The following is a 14,966-nucleotide window of genomic DNA, read 5'->3' on the forward strand; positions in this document are numbered from 1 at the left end:
ATTAAGCGGGGTCCTCATCCCGGTTGGAGGACATATCTCTTCCTTCATCATGATGCCAGCCTAGCTTTCGGCCCAAAATCCAAGGTAAGCATGGCAAAAGTCTGGAGATGCCGGGGATTGAACCCGGGGCCTCATACATGCAAAGCATGCGCTCTACCACTGAGCTACATCCCCACTTCTGCAAGGTTTGACTGTATGATTGGAAACCCTGCATTGAACCGACGGCCACATCACCCCATTCGACTCTGCAGTATACAATGTCAGTCAGGAAAATCCTTCAGCCTTGTACCTGGATGATCTTCATGGTCTTATGTACAGATGCCTATATACAGCCTTCTTAGCGCAGTAGGCAGCGCGTCAGTCTCATAATCTGAAGGTCCTGAGTTCGATCCTCAGAGAGGGCATTTATTTCCTTCTTTTGGAATGCAAAATTCTCCGATTTTCTTGAAATGCGCAAACTATGCCTAGTTCAAAGATTTTTCCAAAGCAAATGTCTGACTATTTAAGTGGGGCTCTCACCCCAACTGCATGACAAACTTCTTCTTTCTGCATGATGGCAGGCTAGCCTTCTGGAAAAAAGCCAAGATAAGGAACAGAGGCTCCTGGAGATGCCGGGGATTGAACCCGGGACCTCATACATGCGAAGCATGCGCTCTACCACTGAGCTACATCCCCACTTTTGCCCTCGAGCTGTTTGATGGATGCAAGGAATCCCTGAAACCCAGGGACTGCAAAGTCTCGATCATAATCAATGGAAGGTATTGTTTGAATAAAAGTGAAATATATGGAAATCGAAGCAAAAAATCCTTCGAGCCGGATTTGAACCAGCGACCTAAGGATGTCTGACTTTATGCTACAGTCCTCCGCTCTACCAACTGAGCTATCGAAGGAGTGGCTGAAGTATCTTTCAGCGCTGTAATTATCTCTCGCTCAAGAAAGGTTGTGGGGGTGGGGATCAGGAGCAGATCGATGAAAATCATGAACATTACCTGCAGCTCCCTCTCAAAGTCACCAGTTCTTAGAGCACACTGTAAGGTACGTCTTATCACCCCAAAGGAGGATTTCAGACCAAAGTTCATGTTCTGTCTTGGCTTGGGGATAAGCAGGGGTGCTCCAAATTTCAATTTTACAGAAAGGAAAGGAACTTTGATACAAAGACCTTGGGCAGCATTGGTGGCAAATGGATGGCTGCGCGGAACCATGAAAGAAATGACAGAAAGTTATGGGAGTCATTACTACGCACCCAGCATCAAGAACGTGCATTTTGGATGCATTTTCAAAAGGAAAGAGAACGGAAAAATCTGTAGATTGAAGGTGATTGAGATAAACAAAATATTCCGTTTTTCTAAAAGCTACTGTAAAGAGTCTCTGGTTTAGAAGAAGAACCCTTACCAATGATCAAGAGAGATGCGACAGATTTCTATCATCAAAGCATTATGGTTGTCAAGATGAATCATCACTTTGATGTCTTCAACAAGTAGGATTCTTTTGATCTATAATCATCAAAAATGAGATAGCCCCATTTCATGGGATTTTTCAAGGCAAACGTCTGACAGATTAAGCGGGGTCCTCATCCCGGTTGGAGGACATATCTCTTCCTTCATCATGATGCCAGCCTAGCTTTCGGCCCAAAATCCAAGGTAAGCATGGCAAAAGTCTGGAGATGCCGGGGATTGAACCCGGGGCCTCATACATGCAAAGCATGCGCTCTACCACTGAGCTACATCCCCACTTCTGCAAGGTTTGACTGTATGATTGGAAACCCTGCATTGAACCGACGGCCACATCACCCCATTCGACTCTGCAGTATACAATGTCAGTCAGGAAAATCCTTCAGCCTTGTACCTGGATGATCTTCATGGTCTTATGTACAGATGCCTATATACAGCCTTCTTAGCACAGTAGGCAGCGCGTCAGTCTCATAATCTGAAGGTCCTGAGTTCGATCCTCAGAGAGGGCATTTATTTCCTTCTTTTGGAATGCAAAATTCTCCGATTTTCTTGAAATGCGCAAACTATGCCTAGTTCAAAGATTTTTCCAAAGCAAATGTCTGACTATTTAAGTGGGGCTCTCACCCCAACTGCATGACAAACTTCTTCTTTCTGCATGATGGCAGGCTAGCCTTCTGGAAAAAAGCCAAGATAAGGAACAGAGGCTCCTGGAGATGCCGGGGATTGAACCCGGGACCTCATACATGCGAAGCATGCGCTCTACCACTGAGCTACATCCCCACTTTTGCACTCGAGCTGTTTGATGGATGCAAGGAATCCCTGAAACCCAGGGACTGCAAAGTCTCGATCATAATCAATGGAAGGTATTGTTTGAATAAAAGTGAAAGATATGGAAATCGAAGCAAAAAATCCTTCAAGCCGGATTTGAACCAGCGACCTAAGGATGTCTGACTTTATGCTACAGTCCTCCGCTCTACCAACTGAGCTATCGAAGGAGTGGCTGAAGTATCTTTCAGCGCTGTAATTATCTCTCGCTCAAGAAAGGTTGTGGGGGTGGGGATCAGGAGCAGATCGATGAAAATCATGAACATTACCTGCAGCTCCCTCTCAAAGTCACCAGTTCTTAGAGCACACTGTAAGGTACGTCTTATCACCCCAAAGGAGGATTTCAGACCAATGTTCATGTTCTGTCTTGGCTTGGGGATAAGCAGGGGTGCTCCAAATTTCAATTTTACAGAAAGGAAAGGAACTTTGATACAAAGACCTTGGGCAGCATTGGTGGCAAATGGATGGCTGCGCGGAACCATGAAAGAAATGACAGAAAGTTATGGGAGTCATTACTACGCACCCAGCATCAAGAACGTGCATTTTGGATGCATTTTCAAAAGGAAAGAGAACGGAAAAATCTGTAGATTGAAGGTGATTGAGATAAACAAAATATTCCGTTTTTCTAAAAGCTACTGTAAAGAGTCTCTGGTTTAGAAGAAGAACCCTTACCAATGATCAAGAGAGATGCGACAGATTTCTATCATCAAAGCATTATGGTTGTCAAGATGAATCATCACTTTGATGTCTTCAACAAGTAGGATTCTTTTGATCTATAATCATCAAAAATGAGATAGCCCCATTTCATGGGATTTTTCAAGGCAAACGTCTGACAGATTAAGCGGGGTCCTCATCCCGGTTGGAGGACATATCTCTTCCTTCATCATGATGCCAGCCTAGCTTTCGGCCCAAAATCCAAGGTAAGCATGGCAAAAGTCTGGAGATGCCGGGGATTGAACCCGGGGCCTCATACATGCAAAGCATGCGCTCTACCACTGAGCTACATCCCCACTTCTGCAAGGTTTGACTGTATGATTGGAAACCCTGCATTGAACCGACGGCCACATCACCCCATTCGACTCTGCAGTATACAATGTCAGTCAGGAAAATCCTTCAGCCTTGTACCTGGATGATCTTCATGGTCTTATGTACAGATGCCTATATACAGCCTTCTTAGCGCAGTAGGCAGCGCGTCAGTCTCATAATCTGAAGGTCCTGAGTTCGATCCTCAGAGAGGGCATTTATTTCCTTCTTTTGGAATGCAAAATTCTCCGATTTTCTTGAAATGCGCAAACTATGCCTAGTTCAAAGATTTTTCCAAAGCAAATGTCTGACTATTTAAGTGGGGCTCTCACCCCAACTGCATGACAAACTTCTTCTTTCTGCATGATGGCAGGCTAGCCTTCTGGAAAAAAGCCAAGATAAGGAACAGAGGCTCCTGGAGATGCCGGGGATTGAACCCGGGACCTCATACATGCAAAGCATGCGCTCTACCACTGAGCTACATCCCCACTTTTGCACTCGAGCTGTTTGATGGATGCAAGGAATCCCTGAAACCCAGGGACTGCAAAGTCTCGATCATAATCAATGGAAGGTATTGTTTGAATAAAAGTGAAAGATATGGAAATCGAAGCAAAAAATCCTTCGAGCCGGATTTGAACCAGCGACCTAAGGATGTCTGACTTTATGCTACAGTCCTCCGCTCTACCAACTGAGCTATCGAAGGAGTGGCTGAAGTATCTTTCAGCGCTGTAATTATCTCTCGCTCAAGAAAGGTTGTGGGGGTGGGGATCAGGAGCAGATCGATGAAAATCATGAACATTACCTGCAGCTCCCTCTCAAAGTCACCAGTTCTTAGAGCACACTGTAAGGTACGTCTTATCACCCCAAAGGAGGATTTCAGACCAAAGTTCATGTTCTGTCTTGGCTTGGGGATAAGCAGGGGTGCTCCAAATTTCAATTTTACAGAAAGGAAAGGAACTTTGATACAAAGACCTTGGGCAGCATTGGTGGCAAATGGATGGCTGCGCGGAACCATGAAAGAAATGACAGAAAGTTATGGGAGTCATTACTACGCACCCAGCATCAAGAACGTGCATTTTGGATGCATTTTCAAAAGGAAAGAGAACGGAAAAATCTGTAGATTGAAGGTGATTGAGATAAACAAAATATTCCGTTTTTCTAAAAGCTACTGTAAAGAGTCTCTGGTTTAGAAGAAGAACCCTTACCAATGATCAAGAGAGATGCGACAGATTTCTATCATCAAAGCATTATGGTTGTCAAGATGAATCATCACTTTGATGTCTTCAACAAGTAGGATTCTTTTGATCTATAATCATCAAAAATGAGATAGCCCCACTTCATGGGATTTTTCAAGGCAAACGTCTGACAGATTAAGCGGGGTCCTCATCCCGGTTGGAGGACATATCTCTTCCTTCATCATGATGCCAGCCTAGCTTTCGGCCCAAAATCCAAGGTAAGCATGGCAAAAGTCTGGAGATGCCGGGGATTGAACCCGGGGCCTCATACATGCAAAGCATGCGCTCTACCACTGAGCTACATCCCCACTTCTGCAAGGTTTGACTGTATGATTGGAAACCCTGCATTGAACCGACGGCCACATCACCCCATTCGACTCTGCAGTATACAATGTCAGTCAGGAAAATCCTTCAGCCTTGTACCTGGATGATCTTCATGGTCTTATGTACAGATGCCTATATACAGCCTTCTTAGCGCAGTAGGCAGCGCGTCAGTCTCATAATCTGAAGGTCCTGAGTTCGATCCTCAGAGAGGGCATTTATTTCCTTCTTTTGGAATGCAAAATTCTCCGATTTTCTTGAAATGCGCAAACTATGCCTAGTTCAAAGATTTTTCCAAAGCAAATGTCTGACTATTTAAGTGGGGCTCTCACCCCAACTGCATGACAAACTTCTTCTTTCTGCATGATGGCAGGCTAGCCTTCTGGAAAAAAGCCAAGATAAGGAACAGAGGCTCCTGGAGATGCCGGGGATTGAACCCGGGACCTCATACATGCGAAGCATGCGCTCTACCACTGAGCTACATCCCCACTTTTGCCCTCGAGCTGTTTGATGGATGCAAGGAATCCCTGAAACCCAGGGACTGCAAAGTCTCGATCATAATCAATGGAAGGTATTGTTTGAATAAAAGTGAAATATATGGAAATCGAAGCAAAAAATCCTTCGAGCCGGATTTGAACCAGCGACCTAAGGATGTCTGACTTTATGCTACAGTCCTCCGCTCTACCAACTGAGCTATCGAAGGAGTGGCTGAAGTATCTTTCAGCGCTGTAATTATCTCTCGCTCAAGAAAGGTTGTGGGGGTGGGGATCAGGAGCAGATCGATGAAAATCATGAACATTACCTGCAGCTCCCTCTCAAAGTCACCAGTTCTTAGAGCACACTGTAAGGTACGTCTTATCACCCCAAAGGAGGATTTCAGACCAATGTTCATGTTCTGTCTTGGCTTGGGGATAAGCAGGGGTGCTCCAAATTTTAATTTTACAGAAAGGAAAGGAACTTTGATACAAAGACCTTGGGCAGCATTGGTGGCAAATGGATGGCTGCGCGGAACCATGAAAGAAATGACAGAAAGTTATGGGAGTCATTACTACGCACCCAGCATCAAGAACGTGCATTTTGGATGCATTTTCAAAAGGAAAGAGAACGGAAAAATCTGTAGATTGAAGGTGATTGAGATAAACAAAATATTCAGTTTTTCTAAAAGCTACTGTAAAGAGTCTCTGGTTTAGAAGAAGAACCCTTACCAATGATCAAGAGAGATGCGACAGATTTCTATCATCAAAGCATTATGGTTGTCAAGATGAATCATCACTTTGATGTCTTCAACAAGTAGGATTCTTTTGATCTATAATCATCAAAAATGAGATAGCCCCATTTCATGGGATTTTTCAAGGCAAACGTCTGACAGATTAAGCGGGGTCCTCATCCCGGTTGGAGGACATATCTCTTCCTTCATCATGATGCCAGCCTAGCTTTCGGCCCAAAATCCAAGGTAAGCATGGCAAAAGTCTGGAGATGCCGGGGATTGAACCCGGGGCCTCATACATGCAAAGCATGCGCTCTACCACTGAGCTACATCCCCACTTCTGCAAGGTTTGACTGTATGATTGGAAACCCTGCATTGAACCGACGGCCACATCACCCCATTCGACTCTGCAGTATACAATGTCAGTCAGGAAAATCCTTCAGCCTTGTACCTGGATGATCTTCATGGTCTTATGTACAGATGCCTATATACAGCCTTCTTAGCGCAGTAGGCAGCGCGTCAGTCTCATAATCTGAAGGTCCTGAGTTCGATCCTCAGAGAGGGCATTTATTTCCTTCTTTTGGAATGCAAAATTCTCCGATTTTCTTGAAATGCGCAAACTATGCCTAGTTCAAAGATTTTTCCAAAGCAAATGTCTGACTATTTAAGTGGGGCTCTCACCCCAACTGCATGACAAACTTCTTCTTTCTGCATGATGGCAGGCTAGCCTTCTGGAAAAAAGCCAAGATAAGGAACAGAGGCTCCTGGAGATGCCGGGGATTGAACCCGGGACCTCATACATGCAAAGCATGCGCTCTACCACTGAGCTACATCCCCACTTTTGCACTCGAGCTGTTTGATGGATGCAAGGAATCCCTGAAACCCAGGGACTGCAAAGTCTCGATCATAATCAATGGAAGGTATTGTTTGAATAAAAGTGAAAGATATGGAAATCGAAGCAAAAAATCCTTCGAGCCGGATTTGAACCAGCGACCTAAGGATGTCTGACTTTATGCTACAGTCCTCCGCTCTACCAACTGAGCTATCGAAGGAGTGGCTGAAGTATCTTTCAGCGCTGTAATTATCTCTCGCTCAAGAAAGGTTGTGGGGGTGGGGATCAGGAGCAGATCGATGAAAATCATGAACATTACCTGCAGCTCCCTCTCAAAGTCACCAGTTCTTAGAGCACACTGTAAGGTACGTCTTATCACCCCAAAGGAGGATTTCAGACCAAAGTTCATGTTCTGTCTTGGCTTGGGGATAAGCAGGGGTGCTCCAAATTTCAATTTTACAGAAAGGAAAGGAACTTTGATACAAAGACCTTGGGCAGCATTGGTGGCAAATGGATGGCTGCGCGGAACCATGAAAGAAATGACAGAAAGTTATGGGAGTCATTACTACGCACCCAGCATCAAGAACGTGCATTTTGGATGCATTTTCAAAAGGAAAGAGAACGGAAAAATCTGTAGATTGAAGGCGATTGAGATAAACAAAATATTCCGTTTTTCTAAAAGCTACTGTAAAGAGTCTCTGGTTTAGAAGAAGAACCCTTACCACTGATCAAGAGAGATGCGACAGATTTCTATCATCAAAGCATTATGGTTGTCAAGATGAATCATCACTTTGATGTCTTCAACAAGTAGGATTCTTTTGATCTATAATCATCAAAAATGAGATAGCCCCACTTCATGGGATTTTTCAAGGCAAACGTCTGACAGATTAAGCGGGGTCCTCATCCCGGTTGGAGGACATATCTCTTCCTTCATCATGATGCCAGCCTAGCTTTCGGCCCAAAATCCAAGGTAAGCATGGCAAAAGTCTGGAGATGCCGGGGATTGAACCCGGGGCCTCATACATGCAAAGCATGCGCTCTACCACTGAGCTACATCCCCACTTCTGCAAGGTTTGACTGTATGATTGGAAACCCTGCATTGAACCGACGGCCACATCACCCCATTCGACTCTGCAGTATACAATGTCAGTCAGGAAAATCCTTCAGCCTTGTACCTGGATGATCTTCATGGTCTTATGTACAGATGCCTATATACAGCCTTCTTAGCGCAGTAGGCAGCGCGTCAGTCTCATAATCTGAAGGTCCTGAGTTCGATCCTCAGAGAGGGCATTTATTTCCTTCTTTTGGAATGCAAAATTCTCCGATTTTCTTGAAATGCGCAAACTATGCCTAGTTCAAAGATTTTTCCAAAGCAAATGTCTGACTATTTAAGTGGGGCTCTCACCCCAACTGCATGACAAACTTCTTCTTTCTGCATGATGGCAGGCTAGCCTTCTGGAAAAAAGCCAAGATAAGGAACAGAGGCTCCTGGAGATGCCGGGGATTGAACCCGGGACCTCATACATGCGAAGCATGCGCTCTACCACTGAGCTACATCCCCACTTTTGCCCTCGAGCTGTTTGATGGATGCAAGGAATCCCTGAAACCCAGGGACTGCAAAGTCTCGATCATAATCAATGGAAGGTATTGTTTGAATAAAAGTGAAATATATGGAAATCGAAGCAAAAAATCCTTCGAGCCGGATTTGAACCAGCGACCTAAGGATGTCTGACTTTATGCTACAGTCCTCCGCTCTACCAACTGAGCTATCGAAGGAGTGGCTGAAGTATCTTTCAGCGCTGTAATTATCTCTCGCTCAAGAAAGGTTGTGGGGGTGGGGATCAGGAGCAGATCGATGAAAATCATGAACATTACCTGCAGCTCCCTCTCAAAGTCACCAGTTCTTAGAGCACACTGTAAGGTACGTCTTATCACCCCAAAGGAGGATTTCAGACCAAAGTTCATGTTCTGTCTTGGCTTGGGGATAAGCAGGGGTGCTCCAAATTTCAATTTTACAGAAAGGAAAGGAACTTTGATACAAAGACCTTGGGCAGCATTGGTGGCAAATGGATGGCTGCGCGGAACCATGAAAGAAATGACAGAAAGTTATGGGAGTCATTACTACGCACCCAGCATCAAGAACGTGCATTTTGGATGCATTTTCAAAAGGAAAGAGAACGGAAAAATCTGTAGATTGAAGGTGATTGAGATAAACAAAATATTCCGTTTTTCTAAAAGCTACTGTAAAGAGTCTCTGGTTTAGAAGAAGAACCCTTACCAATGATCAAGAGAGATGCGACAGATTTCTATCATCAAAGCATTATGGTTGTCAAGATGAATCATCACTTTGATGTCTTCAACAAGTAGGATTCTTTTGATCTATAATCATCAAAAATGAGATAGCCCCATTTCATGGGATTTTTCAAGGCAAACGTCTGACAGATTAAGCGGGGTCCTCATCCCGGTTGGAGGACATATCTCTTCCTTCATCATGATGCCAGCCTAGCTTTCGGCCCAAAATCCAAGGTAAGCATGGCAAAAGTCTGGAGATGCCGGGGATTGAACCCGGGGCCTCATACATGCAAAGCATGCGCTCTACCACTGAGCTACATCCCCACTTCTGCAAGGTTTGACTGTATGATTGGAAACCCTGCATTGAACCGACGGCCACATCACCCCATTCGACTCTGCAGTATACAATGTCAGTCAGGAAAATCCTTCAGCCTTGTACCTGGATGATCTTCATGGTCTTATGTACAGATGCCTATATACAGCCTTCTTAGCACAGTAGGCAGCGCGTCAGTCTCATAATCTGAAGGTCCTGAGTTCGATCCTCAGAGAGGGCATTTATTTCCTTCTTTTGGAATGCAAAATTCTCCGATTTTCTTGAAATGCGCAAACTATGCCTAGTTCAAAGATTTTTCCAAAGCAAATGTCTGACTATTTAAGTGGGGCTCTCACCCCAACTGCATGACAAACTTCTTCTTTCTGCATGATGGCAGGCTAGCCTTCTGGAAAAAAGCCAAGATAAGGAACAGAGGCTCCTGGAGATGCCGGGGATTGAACCCGGGACCTCATACATGCGAAGCATGCGCTCTACCACTGAGCTACATCCCCACTTTTGCACTCGAGCTGTTTGATGGATGCAAGGAATCCCTGAAACCCAGGGACTGCAAAGTCTCGATCATAATCAATGGAAGGTATTGTTTGAATAAAAGTGAAAGATATGGAAATCGAAGCAAAAAATCCTTCGAGCCGGATTTGAACCAGCGACCTAAGGATGTCTGACTTTATGCTACAGTCCTCCGCTCTACCAACTGAGCTATCGAAGGAGTGGCTGAAGTATCTTTCAGCGCTGTAATTATCTCTCGCTCAAGAAAGGTTGTGGGGGTGGGGATCAGGAGCAGATCGATGAAAATCATGAACATTACCTGCAGCTCCCTCTCAAAGTCACCAGTTCTTAGAGCACACTGTAAGGTACGTCTTATCACCCCAAAGGAGGATTTCAGACCAAAGTTCATGTTCTGTCTTGGCTTGGGGATAAGCAGGGGTGCTCCAAATTTCAATTTTACAGAAAGGAAAGGAACTTTGATACAAAGACCTTGGGCAGCATTGGTGGCAAATGGATGGCTGCGCGGAACCATGAAAGAAATGACAGAAAGTTATGGGAGTCATTACTACGCACCCAGCATCAAGAACGTGCATTTTGGATGCATTTTCAAAAGGAAAGAGAACGGAAAAATCTGTAGATTGAAGGTGATTGAGATAAACAAAATATTCCGTTTTTCTAAAAGCTACTGTAAAGAGTCTCTGGTTTAGAAGAAGAACCCTTACCAATGATCAAGAGAGATGCGACAGATTTCTATCATCAAAGCATTATGGTTGTCAAGATGAATCATCACTTTGATGTCTTCAACAAGTAGGATTCTTTTGATCTATAATCATCAAAAATGAGATAGCCCCATTTCATGGGATTTTTCAAGGCAAACGTCTGACAGATTAAGCGGGGTCCTCATCCCGGTTGGAGGACATATCTCTTCCTTCATCATGATGCCAGCCTAGCTTTCGGCCCAAAATCCAAGGTAAGCATGGCAAAAGTCTGGAGATGCCGGGGATTGAACCCGGGGCCTCATACATGCAAAGCATGCGCTCTACCACTGAGCTACATCCCCACTTCTGCAAGGTTTGACTGTATGATTGGAAACCCTGCATTGAACCGACGGCCACATCACCCCATTCGACTCTGCAGTATACAATGTCAGTCAGGAAAATCCTTCAGCCTTGTACCTGGATGATCTTCATGGTCTTATGTACAGATGCCTATATACAGCCTTCTTAGCGCAGTAGGCAGCGCGTCAGTCTCATAATCTGAAGGTCCTGAGTTCGATCCTCAGAGAGGGCATTTATTTCCTTCTTTTGGAATGCAAAATTCTCCGATTTTCTTGAAATGCGCAAACTATGCCTAGTTCAAAGATTTTTCCAAAGCAAATGTCTGACTATTTAAGTGGGGCTCTCACCCCAACTGCATGACAAACTTCTTCTTTCTGCATGATGGCAGGCTAGCCTTCTGGAAAAAAGCCAAGATAAGGAACAGAGGCTCCTGGAGATGCCGGGGATTGAACCCGGGACCTCATACATGCGAAGCATGCGCTCTACCACTGAGCTACATCCCCACTTTTGCACTCGAGCTGTTTGATGGATGCAAGGAATCCCTGAAACCCAGGGACTGCAAAGTCTCGATCATAATCAATGGAAGGTATTGTTTGAATAAAAGTGAAAGATATGGAAATCGAAGCAAAAAATCCTTCGAGCCGGATTTGAACCAGCGACCTAAGGATGTCTGACTTTATGCTACAGTCCTCCGCTCTACCAACTGAGCTATCGAAGGAGTGGCTGAAGTATCTTTCAGCGCTGTAATTATCTCTCGCTCAAGAAAGGTTGTGGGGGTGGGGATCAGGAGCAGATCGATGAAAATCATGAACATTACCTGCAGCTCCCTCTCAAAGTCACCAGTTCTTAGAGCACACTGTAAGGTACGTCTTATCACCCCAAAGGAGGATTTCAGACCAAAGTTCATGTTCTGTCTTGGCTTGGGGATAAGCAGGGGTGCTCCAAATTTCAATTTTACAGAAAGGAAAGGAACTTTGATACAAAGACCTTGGGCAGCATTGGTGGCAAATGGATGGCTGCGCGGAACCATGAAAGAAATGACAGAAAGTTATGGGAGTCATTACTACGCACCCAGCATCAAGAACGTGCATTTTGGATGCATTTTCAAAAGGAAAGAGAACGGAAAAATCTGTAGATTGAAGGTGATTGAGATAAACAAAATATTCCGTTTTTCTAAAAGCTACTGTAAAGAGTCTCTGGTTTAGAAGAAGAACCCTTACCAATGATCAAGAGAGATGCGACAGATTTCTATCATCAAAGCATTATGGTTGTCAAGATGAATCATCACTTTGATGTCTTCAACAAGTAGGATTCTTTTGATCTATAATCATCAAAAATGAGATAGCCCCACTTCATGGGATTTTTCAAGGCAAACGTCTGACAGATTAAGCGGGGTCCTCATCCCGGGTGGAGGACATATCTCTTCCTTCATCATGATGCCAGCCTAGCTTTCGGCCCAAAATCCAAGGTAAGCATGGCAAAAGTCTGGAGATGCCGGGGATTGAACCCGGGGCCTCATACATGCAAAGCATGCGCTCTACCACTGAGCTACATCCCCACTTCTGCAAGGTTTGACTGTATGATTGGAAACCCTGCATTGAACCGACGGCCACATCACCCCATTCGACTCTGCAGTATACAATGTCAGTCAGGAAAATCCTTCAGCCTTGTACCTGGATGATCTTCATGGTCTTATGTACAGATGCCTATATACAGCCTTCTTAGCGCAGTAGGCAGCGCGTCAGTCTCATAATCTGAAGGTCCTGAGTTCGATCCTCAGAGAGGGCATTTATTTCCTTCTTTTGGAATGCAAAATTCTCCGATTTTCTTGAAATGCGCAAACTATGCCTAGTTCAAAGATTTTTCCAAAGCAAATGTCTGACTATTTAAGTGGGGCTCTCACCCCAACTGCATGACAAACTTCTTCTTTCTGCATGATGGCAGGCTAGCCTTCTGGAAAAAAGCCAAGATAAGGAACAGAGGCTCCTGGAGATGCCGGGGATTGAACCCGGGACCTCATACATGCGAAGCATGCGCTCTACCACTGAGCTACATCCCCACTTTTGCCCTCGAGCTGTTTGATGGATGCAAGGAATCCCTGAAACCCAGGGACTGCAAAGTCTCGATCATAATCAATGGAAGGTATTGTTTGAATAAAAGTGAAATATATGGAAATCGAAGCAAAAAATCCTTCGAGCCGGATTTGAACCAGCGACCTAAGGATGTCTGACTTTATGCTACAGTCCTCCGCTCTACCAACTGAGCTATCGAAGGAGTGGCTGAAGTATCTTTCAGCGCTGTAATTATCTCTCGCTCAAGAAAGGTTGTGGGGGTGGGGATCAGGAGCAGATCGATGAAAATCATGAACATTACCTGCAGCTCCCTCTCAAAGTCACCAGTTCTTAGAGCACACTGTAAGGTACGTCTTATCACCCCAAAGGAGGATTTCAGACCAAAGTTCATGTTCTGTCTTGGCTTGGGGATAAGCAGGGGTGCTCCAAATTTCAATTTTACAGAAAGGAAAGGAACTTTGATACAAAGACCTTGGGCAGCATTGGTGGCAAATGGATGGCTGCGCGGAACCATGAAAGAAATGACAGAAAGTTATGGGAGTCATTACTACGCACCCAGCATCAAGAACGTGCATTTTGGATGCATTTTCAAAAGGAAAGAGAACGGAAAAATCTGTAGATTGAAGGTGATTGAGATAAACAAAATATTCCGTTTTTCTAAAAGCTACTGTAAAGAGTCTCTGGTTTAGAAGAAGAACCCTTACCAATGATCAAGAGAGATGCGACAGATTTCTATCATCAAAGCATTATGGTTGTCAAGATGAATCATCACTTTGATGTCTTCAACAAGTAGGATTCTTTTGATCTATAATCATCAAAAATGAGATAGCCCCATTTCATGGGATTTTTCAAGGCAAACGTCTGACAGATTAAGCGGGGTCCTCATCCCGGTTGGAGGACATATCTCTTCCTTCATCATGATGCCAGCCTAGCTTTCGGCCCAAAATCCAAGGTAAGCATGGCAAAAGTCTGGAGATGCCGGGGATTGAACCCGGGGCCTCATACATGCAAAGCATGCGCTCTACCACTGAGCTACATCCCCACTTCTGCAAGGTTTGACTGTATGATTGGAAACCCTGCATTGAACCGACGGCCACATCACCCCATTCGACTCTGCAGTATACAATGTCAGTCAGGAAAATCCTTCAGCCTTGTACCTGGATGATCTTCATGGTCTTATGTACAGATGCCTATATACAGCCTTCTTAGCGCAGTAGGCAGCGCGTCAGTCTCATAATCTGAAGGTCCTGAGTTCGATCCTCAGAGAGGGCATTTATTTCCTTCTTTTGGAATGCAAAATTCTCCGATTTTCTTGAAATGCGCAAACTATGCCTAGTTCAAAGATTTTTCCAAAGCAAATGTCTGACTATTTAAGTGGGGCTCTCACCCCAACTGCATGACAAACTTCTTCTTTCTGCATGATGGCAGGCTAGCCTTCTGGAAAAAAGCCAAGATAAGGAACAGAGGCTCCTGGAGATGCCGGGGATTGAACCCGGGACCTCATACATGCGAAGCATGCGCTCTACCACTGAGCTACATCCCCACTTTTGCACTCGAGCTGTTTGATGGATGCAAGGAATACCTGAAACCCAGGGACTGCAAAGTCTCGATCATAATCAATGGAAGGTATTGTTTGAATAAAAGTGAAAGATATGGAAATCGAAGCAAAAAATCCTTCGAGCCGGATTTGAACCAGCGACCTAAGGATGTCTGACTTTATGCTACAGTCCTCCGCTCTACCAACTGAGCTATCGAAGGAGTGGCTGAAGTATCTTTCAGCGCTGTAATTATCTCTCGCTCAAGAAAGGTTGTGGGGGTGGGGATCAGGAG

The 14,966-nt window shown here is 44.7% G+C and overlaps 37 non-coding genes across 37 annotated transcripts; 8 read left to right on the plus strand and 29 right to left on the minus strand.

Annotated features, from left to right (window-relative positions):
• Positions 1–102: 102 nt before the first annotated feature.
• TRNAA-UGC (transfer RNA alanine (anticodon UGC)) lies at positions 103–174 on the minus strand. Its single transcript has one exon. It is a non-coding gene; the product is annotated as a tRNA-Ala (tRNA).
• Positions 175–331: 157 nt separating this feature from the next.
• TRNAM-CAU (transfer RNA methionine (anticodon CAU)) lies at positions 332–404 on the plus strand. Its single transcript has one exon. It is a non-coding gene; the product is annotated as a tRNA-Met (tRNA).
• A 199-nt stretch (positions 405–603) lies between these two features.
• On the minus strand, positions 604–675 carry TRNAA-CGC (transfer RNA alanine (anticodon CGC)). The gene has a single exon. It is a non-coding gene; the product is annotated as a tRNA-Ala (tRNA).
• A 129-nt stretch (positions 676–804) lies between these two features.
• Positions 805–890, minus strand: TRNAY-GUA (transfer RNA tyrosine (anticodon GUA)). Its single transcript is given in 2 exon segments — positions 805–840; positions 854–890. It is a non-coding gene; the product is annotated as a tRNA-Tyr (tRNA).
• A 768-nt stretch (positions 891–1,658) lies between these two features.
• Positions 1,659–1,730, minus strand: TRNAA-UGC (transfer RNA alanine (anticodon UGC)). Its single transcript has one exon. It is a non-coding gene; the product is annotated as a tRNA-Ala (tRNA).
• Positions 1,731–2,159: 429 nt separating this feature from the next.
• Positions 2,160–2,231, minus strand: TRNAA-CGC (transfer RNA alanine (anticodon CGC)). Its single transcript has one exon. It is a non-coding gene; the product is annotated as a tRNA-Ala (tRNA).
• A 983-nt stretch (positions 2,232–3,214) lies between these two features.
• Positions 3,215–3,286, minus strand: TRNAA-UGC (transfer RNA alanine (anticodon UGC)). The gene has a single exon. It is a non-coding gene; the product is annotated as a tRNA-Ala (tRNA).
• Positions 3,287–3,443: 157 nt separating this feature from the next.
• Positions 3,444–3,516, plus strand: TRNAM-CAU (transfer RNA methionine (anticodon CAU)). The gene has a single exon. It is a non-coding gene; the product is annotated as a tRNA-Met (tRNA).
• Positions 3,517–3,715: 199 nt separating this feature from the next.
• On the minus strand, positions 3,716–3,787 carry TRNAA-UGC (transfer RNA alanine (anticodon UGC)). The gene has a single exon. It is a non-coding gene; the product is annotated as a tRNA-Ala (tRNA).
• A 129-nt stretch (positions 3,788–3,916) lies between these two features.
• On the minus strand, positions 3,917–4,002 carry TRNAY-GUA (transfer RNA tyrosine (anticodon GUA)). The gene is given in 2 exon segments: positions 3,917–3,952; positions 3,966–4,002. It is a non-coding gene; the product is annotated as a tRNA-Tyr (tRNA).
• A 768-nt stretch (positions 4,003–4,770) lies between these two features.
• TRNAA-UGC (transfer RNA alanine (anticodon UGC)) lies at positions 4,771–4,842 on the minus strand. Its single transcript has one exon. It is a non-coding gene; the product is annotated as a tRNA-Ala (tRNA).
• Positions 4,843–4,999: 157 nt separating this feature from the next.
• On the plus strand, positions 5,000–5,072 carry TRNAM-CAU (transfer RNA methionine (anticodon CAU)). Its single transcript has one exon. It is a non-coding gene; the product is annotated as a tRNA-Met (tRNA).
• A 199-nt stretch (positions 5,073–5,271) lies between these two features.
• Positions 5,272–5,343, minus strand: TRNAA-CGC (transfer RNA alanine (anticodon CGC)). Its single transcript has one exon. It is a non-coding gene; the product is annotated as a tRNA-Ala (tRNA).
• A 129-nt stretch (positions 5,344–5,472) lies between these two features.
• Positions 5,473–5,558, minus strand: TRNAY-GUA (transfer RNA tyrosine (anticodon GUA)). The gene is given in 2 exon segments: positions 5,473–5,508; positions 5,522–5,558. It is a non-coding gene; the product is annotated as a tRNA-Tyr (tRNA).
• A 768-nt stretch (positions 5,559–6,326) lies between these two features.
• On the minus strand, positions 6,327–6,398 carry TRNAA-UGC (transfer RNA alanine (anticodon UGC)). Its single transcript has one exon. It is a non-coding gene; the product is annotated as a tRNA-Ala (tRNA).
• Positions 6,399–6,555: 157 nt separating this feature from the next.
• On the plus strand, positions 6,556–6,628 carry TRNAM-CAU (transfer RNA methionine (anticodon CAU)). The gene has a single exon. It is a non-coding gene; the product is annotated as a tRNA-Met (tRNA).
• A 199-nt stretch (positions 6,629–6,827) lies between these two features.
• Positions 6,828–6,899, minus strand: TRNAA-UGC (transfer RNA alanine (anticodon UGC)). The gene has a single exon. It is a non-coding gene; the product is annotated as a tRNA-Ala (tRNA).
• A 129-nt stretch (positions 6,900–7,028) lies between these two features.
• TRNAY-GUA (transfer RNA tyrosine (anticodon GUA)) lies at positions 7,029–7,114 on the minus strand. Its single transcript is given in 2 exon segments — positions 7,029–7,064; positions 7,078–7,114. It is a non-coding gene; the product is annotated as a tRNA-Tyr (tRNA).
• Positions 7,115–7,882: 768 nt separating this feature from the next.
• TRNAA-UGC (transfer RNA alanine (anticodon UGC)) lies at positions 7,883–7,954 on the minus strand. The gene has a single exon. It is a non-coding gene; the product is annotated as a tRNA-Ala (tRNA).
• Positions 7,955–8,111: 157 nt separating this feature from the next.
• On the plus strand, positions 8,112–8,184 carry TRNAM-CAU (transfer RNA methionine (anticodon CAU)). Its single transcript has one exon. It is a non-coding gene; the product is annotated as a tRNA-Met (tRNA).
• Positions 8,185–8,383: 199 nt separating this feature from the next.
• TRNAA-CGC (transfer RNA alanine (anticodon CGC)) lies at positions 8,384–8,455 on the minus strand. The gene has a single exon. It is a non-coding gene; the product is annotated as a tRNA-Ala (tRNA).
• Positions 8,456–8,584: 129 nt separating this feature from the next.
• TRNAY-GUA (transfer RNA tyrosine (anticodon GUA)) lies at positions 8,585–8,670 on the minus strand. Its single transcript is given in 2 exon segments — positions 8,585–8,620; positions 8,634–8,670. It is a non-coding gene; the product is annotated as a tRNA-Tyr (tRNA).
• A 768-nt stretch (positions 8,671–9,438) lies between these two features.
• Positions 9,439–9,510, minus strand: TRNAA-UGC (transfer RNA alanine (anticodon UGC)). The gene has a single exon. It is a non-coding gene; the product is annotated as a tRNA-Ala (tRNA).
• A 429-nt stretch (positions 9,511–9,939) lies between these two features.
• Positions 9,940–10,011, minus strand: TRNAA-CGC (transfer RNA alanine (anticodon CGC)). Its single transcript has one exon. It is a non-coding gene; the product is annotated as a tRNA-Ala (tRNA).
• A 129-nt stretch (positions 10,012–10,140) lies between these two features.
• TRNAY-GUA (transfer RNA tyrosine (anticodon GUA)) lies at positions 10,141–10,226 on the minus strand. The gene is given in 2 exon segments: positions 10,141–10,176; positions 10,190–10,226. It is a non-coding gene; the product is annotated as a tRNA-Tyr (tRNA).
• Positions 10,227–10,994: 768 nt separating this feature from the next.
• TRNAA-UGC (transfer RNA alanine (anticodon UGC)) lies at positions 10,995–11,066 on the minus strand. The gene has a single exon. It is a non-coding gene; the product is annotated as a tRNA-Ala (tRNA).
• A 157-nt stretch (positions 11,067–11,223) lies between these two features.
• Positions 11,224–11,296, plus strand: TRNAM-CAU (transfer RNA methionine (anticodon CAU)). The gene has a single exon. It is a non-coding gene; the product is annotated as a tRNA-Met (tRNA).
• Positions 11,297–11,495: 199 nt separating this feature from the next.
• Positions 11,496–11,567, minus strand: TRNAA-CGC (transfer RNA alanine (anticodon CGC)). Its single transcript has one exon. It is a non-coding gene; the product is annotated as a tRNA-Ala (tRNA).
• Positions 11,568–11,696: 129 nt separating this feature from the next.
• TRNAY-GUA (transfer RNA tyrosine (anticodon GUA)) lies at positions 11,697–11,782 on the minus strand. The gene is given in 2 exon segments: positions 11,697–11,732; positions 11,746–11,782. It is a non-coding gene; the product is annotated as a tRNA-Tyr (tRNA).
• Positions 11,783–12,550: 768 nt separating this feature from the next.
• On the minus strand, positions 12,551–12,622 carry TRNAA-UGC (transfer RNA alanine (anticodon UGC)). The gene has a single exon. It is a non-coding gene; the product is annotated as a tRNA-Ala (tRNA).
• A 157-nt stretch (positions 12,623–12,779) lies between these two features.
• TRNAM-CAU (transfer RNA methionine (anticodon CAU)) lies at positions 12,780–12,852 on the plus strand. Its single transcript has one exon. It is a non-coding gene; the product is annotated as a tRNA-Met (tRNA).
• A 199-nt stretch (positions 12,853–13,051) lies between these two features.
• TRNAA-CGC (transfer RNA alanine (anticodon CGC)) lies at positions 13,052–13,123 on the minus strand. Its single transcript has one exon. It is a non-coding gene; the product is annotated as a tRNA-Ala (tRNA).
• Positions 13,124–13,252: 129 nt separating this feature from the next.
• On the minus strand, positions 13,253–13,338 carry TRNAY-GUA (transfer RNA tyrosine (anticodon GUA)). Its single transcript is given in 2 exon segments — positions 13,253–13,288; positions 13,302–13,338. It is a non-coding gene; the product is annotated as a tRNA-Tyr (tRNA).
• A 768-nt stretch (positions 13,339–14,106) lies between these two features.
• Positions 14,107–14,178, minus strand: TRNAA-UGC (transfer RNA alanine (anticodon UGC)). The gene has a single exon. It is a non-coding gene; the product is annotated as a tRNA-Ala (tRNA).
• Positions 14,179–14,335: 157 nt separating this feature from the next.
• Positions 14,336–14,408, plus strand: TRNAM-CAU (transfer RNA methionine (anticodon CAU)). The gene has a single exon. It is a non-coding gene; the product is annotated as a tRNA-Met (tRNA).
• A 199-nt stretch (positions 14,409–14,607) lies between these two features.
• TRNAA-CGC (transfer RNA alanine (anticodon CGC)) lies at positions 14,608–14,679 on the minus strand. The gene has a single exon. It is a non-coding gene; the product is annotated as a tRNA-Ala (tRNA).
• Positions 14,680–14,808: 129 nt separating this feature from the next.
• Positions 14,809–14,894, minus strand: TRNAY-GUA (transfer RNA tyrosine (anticodon GUA)). Its single transcript is given in 2 exon segments — positions 14,809–14,844; positions 14,858–14,894. It is a non-coding gene; the product is annotated as a tRNA-Tyr (tRNA).
• Positions 14,895–14,966: the final 72 nt, after the last annotated feature.

This window comes from Triturus cristatus, chromosome 4_1 (genome assembly GCF_964204655.1).
Source record: "Triturus cristatus chromosome 4_1, aTriCri1.1, whole genome shotgun sequence".
Taxonomy (NCBI): domain Eukaryota; kingdom Metazoa; phylum Chordata; class Amphibia; order Caudata; family Salamandridae; genus Triturus; species Triturus cristatus.